Source organism: Grammomys surdaster, unplaced genomic scaffold (assembly GCF_004785775.1).
Source record: "Grammomys surdaster isolate TR1022 unplaced genomic scaffold, NIH_TR_1.0 104784, whole genome shotgun sequence".
Taxonomy (NCBI): domain Eukaryota; kingdom Metazoa; phylum Chordata; class Mammalia; order Rodentia; family Muridae; genus Grammomys; species Grammomys surdaster.
This window is the reverse complement of record NW_021609746.1, coordinates 2,069-6,596: the sequence shown is the minus strand read 5'-3', so window position 1 is coordinate 6,596 and position 4,528 is coordinate 2,069. Positions and strand designations below refer to the sequence as shown.

Below are 4,528 nucleotides of genomic sequence, written 5' to 3'. Positions count from 1 at the left end.
GAGAGGAGAGAGGAGAGAGAGGAGAGAGAGGAGAGAGAAGAGACAGAGACTGGACCTGTAATGGTCTTTTAAAGCCTCAAATTCCACACCCAGTGGCACATGTTCTAATTCTTTTCAAAATCAAGTATGCATGTATTCGAGCCTATGGGGGCATTCTCTTTCAAACCGCCACTTTCCACTCCCTGATCCCCATAGGCTTATAGCCATATCATAATGAAAAAAAAATGCATTTAGTCTAACTTCAAAAGTCCCATAGTCTTCTATGATCTCGACATTGTTTAAAAGTCCCAAGTCTCTTCTGAGTCTTAAGGTAATGTCTTTTTTTTTTTACAAATCAGCAAAGGAGGAAATCTTTGTTAAATGTTAACAATTTTTATACAAATTATCCTTCCAAAATCTGTACTGATTTATTGTATGAACTCAGTGCAAGAGAGTGCCAGTGAGTCTCCAGATTTTAATTCATTGTCCATTTGTTAAGAAAAAAAATTTTTTTTAAAGATTTATTTTTATATGTGTGATCATGTATGTACCTGGGTGGGTTTAGCACTACCTCCATGTAGGGCCGGAAGGCATCAGATCCTCTGGAACTGGAGTCCAGAAGGCTGTGGGCCACCTGTTGTGCTGGGGACCAAACCCAGGTCCTCAGAAGAGATCTTAACCACTGAGCTGTTCTCCAGTCCCTGTTGAACCGTTCACCAGTCCCAGGATCAAGACTTCTTTGATGCTTCTATTTCTTCCCACAGTGCAGCTTCAATTTGTGAAGTGTCATACTCTCTCATCATATCAAACTCAAGCCATGGCTTGTTCCACTTCTGGGCTTCTTTCATTTGCTCTTCAGTTAAAGCAAGATCGAATCTAATTCCTTTAATGTTGAACTTCGGACATTCCCAGCGTTTGGACCACGGCTTTGGCTTCATTTTAACTTTCAGCTTGTTAACAGGCACTTCCTGGCAGGCCTCATGTGGGACCGGCTTCATATTGACGTCAAAGGTGCTGTACTCAGGAAGGGCGTCACGTAAGTACAGCAGGTTGTCATCCAGCCGCTTTTCTAACTTCACCACTTGGATCTCCTGGATTCGAGGATTATACAGTTCAAAGCAAAACTCCACACCCTGTCCTTCAATCGTGTTCCTGAGGGTGAAAGTAGCCCCAAGCCCATTTCCTGATCTCTTGATGAAAATCCCCAGGAACTGGCTGGTTTTCCACTGGCATAGGGGTCCGCTGTGGTGACACGCAGTATGCTTCCAACATAGAACTCTGGAATGGGAAGCACCTTTCTCCTGTCTAGCATATCTTTTCTTTCTATCTGAAATTTCAGAGGGTTTGTTCTCCCCCTTGGAGGGATGAATTCAGGACTCAGGATCCTTCTCTCTTCCTCTGGGGCTCGGCGCTGGTCCACGATGACAGGTTTCGGCAGCGGCTTGAACCCACCCGCTCGGAAGGCCCGGTGCTCTGAAAACGGCTTGGGACCGTGCGGACACGGCAGACACTAGATGCGAGACCAGCAAGCCGTGGCTTGGCCATTCAGAGGCTCCGGGCCAGGTACAAGGATGTCCTACAACTTTCTGCCATGGAGGCCGCCATTTCTACACCCACAATGAAGGACTACAACTCCCAGAAGTCCTTAAGGTAATGTCTTAACTGTAACCCCTGCAAATCAAAATAAAAAAAGCACACCACACATTTTCAACATGCAGTGGCACAGAATATACATCCTGTAGCCTGACTTTAAGCTATGTTGTGGAGGTTTTTTCTTTTACCCTTCTGTACCCACCTTCTTCCACTCTTTTAGCCCCCCTACACTAGGTGGGAGAGAAAAAAAGAATAGAGGGGAAAAGGGGTGATATTATCTATTGTTAGGCTACTTCCTGCTGATGGGGGGGGGTATGGAGTTCCTTGGGGTAAGCTTGATCTTCACAGTCAGGGTATCTAATGTCTTCTTTTTGTCTCATCACAGGACTACTTGACAAACTGCAACCAACTGTGACCAAGAGCATCCAACCACCAACAGGCTAACCAGGTCCTTCTATCAGGGCTCTAGCATTTATATATCCTCTGAAAAGTCCCCAGAATTCCAAAGGCACACACTTGCAGAAACTATCTATAGGTAGTAAAACCATACCCTGCAAGAGCATAAGGCAAATCGCAGTCAGCTGCTGTGGACAACCTGAACCAGCTATATCTCGCATCTGGGATTAAAACAAAAATATATTCCCCTAATATTTCTGTGGGTTTTTTTTTTAAAGAAAACAAAAATTCTCACTCCATATCACTATTCCAAAAGGGAGGAAAGATACATAATAAAGAAATATTGGACAAAAACAAGACTGAAAAGCTGCTGGGCGAAGTCCAAACTTCATCTCCATGTCTGATGCCAAAGTTTTCTTCAGATCTCTAACTCCTTTCAGCTTTGTTGACTTCAACACACTTCTTTCTTTGAGGCTGGTTTCACACCTTATTAACAGATTTCCTTGTCAGGTATCCTGACCCAGGCTTTACCTTCATAACCTCAGGCAATGGTCTCTTCTGCCCTCCATGCAGGGACACTTAAATGTTTTCCATAACTGCAGAGGAAGATTCCATAACCCTTTCCTGTATATCTTGATTTTAAAGCCAGAACCATGTGACAGAAGTTGACAAGTTCTTCTGCTCTATGAGGTGGGAACCTGGACCCTTCCTTGAACTAAGTTTGCATAAGCTTTCTGTTTGGATGGCTTCCTTCACTGCCTGAGCTTTTCTTTAATACCCTTTTACAAGTTGGAAGCTTCACTGGGTGGGGGTTTGCCCTAAAGACACCACTGCCTCTATTTCATTTAGCCTTTCTTTCCATTCAGCCCTTTCTAAAGCTTTTTATCTCCTTGAACACAGGACTAGACTTCAACAATACAATTACTGGTGTTTCATTTCTCCTCAAACTGTACATTTTGTACTTTTCTTTGTCCAGCTTGCTCCTTTTCAATTGCAGATCTGTATAAGAGTGATAACTAATAACCACACGATACAATCAGTACTAGACTGTCTTGAAACCTCTCTGGTAATGGCATTATTCCAAAACTCTTTAATTTAGCTGCTGGTAAATTTTTAGGACAAGTGCAAAAAGCAGCCAGCCACATTCTTGGCCAAAATACCACAAGAATGGTCTAAACCACTTACTAAAATTCTTTCCCTATGAAATCTCTAAAGCTGGGCCCCTACAAGCCATTGTTCTTAGAACCACTGTCTTCCATGTTCCTACTAGGTTGACCCAGTAAGCCCTGCTTAAAGTTTTCAACTGCTTTTTTCAGGGGAGGGGCTGGGGGAGGGTTGTGTCTCTGTGACTGTCACAGGCAGCATGAGAAACCAGAGAAGGCGATTTAGCACACCACAACTCAGTAGCCAGTGTTGGTTTAAACTCTGGGAGTCTGACTCTAAGTTGTTTCATTTAAAAACAGTGCAATCTGATAAAAACTATTCTTACAATGATTAACTCAATTTTGCATGTACAACAAAGCCTACATATGTCATAAAGTACATATGTCACCTTCCATAAAGACAGGTTCTACAGACTAATTGAGAAAAACAAGGTTATGAGAGGACCCAGAGGAGGGTCTGCTGTCAAAAAGTCTTTGGCCATACAGATTGTGCAACGGTTGCCAAGCTAGAAGGCACGGCCTCTCTAGCTTTCTGGAAGGAACACAGGTTTTACATTCCTTTCCTTGAGGGAACAACCCTGAGTGCTTTACATTCTAGGTTCCTTTAGTGTGTCTATGAGTACAAAGACCTCCGTATTCCCTACATCTCTTGTAGCCCAAAGTCCCAAAGCCTTTCATATTTCAGCAACAAACCAAATGGTCAGGCCTGTCACAGCAATATGCCACTTCATGGTACTAACTGCAGTCTTTGCTACTGTTCTGTTGTTGTGAAGAGACACCGTGAGTAAAGTGACTCTTTAAAAAGAAAGTATTTAATTGAGAGCTTGATTACAGTTTCAGAGAGTTCTCCAATGATCATCATGGCAGGGAACAAACATGTATGGTGCTGACTCAGAAGCTGAGAGCTTTGCATACTGATCTGTAGGCACAGGGTGGGGGGTGGGGGGTGGGGAGAGACAGACAGAGACAGAGACAGAGAGACAGAGAGACAGAGACTGAGAGACAGGGAGAGAGGGAGAGAGGGAGAGAGGGAGAGAGGGAGAGAGGGAGAGCGGGAGAGCGGGAGAGAGGGAGAGAGGGAGAGAGGGAGAGAGGGAGAGGAAGAGAGAGAGAGCCTGGTGTGGGATTTTTTTTAAACCACAAAGTCCATCCCTAGTGACACATCTTATAATCCTTTCCAAATGGTTCATTAACTGGGGACTAAGCATACAAAAAAATATATTCTTATTCAAACTACCACAGAGTTCTCAACATAAGAGAGTGAAGGAAAACAGAATATTTAAGAAAGTTTATCACTATCAATTTTTTATTAGGTTCAATTTTACTTCAAAAATGAAAGCAACATAAAGATACTTTCAGACAAAGTAAAGCCAGGGTCAGAGCAGTAGGAAATATTG

At 43.3% G+C, this 4,528-nt stretch overlaps 1 pseudogene; it reads right to left on the bottom strand.

Moving 5' to 3' along the window:
* Positions 1 to 570: 570 nt before the first annotated feature.
* LOC114635450 lies at positions 571 to 1,584 on the bottom strand (annotated as a pseudogene).
* Between the last annotated feature and the right edge of the window lie 2,944 nt (positions 1,585 to 4,528).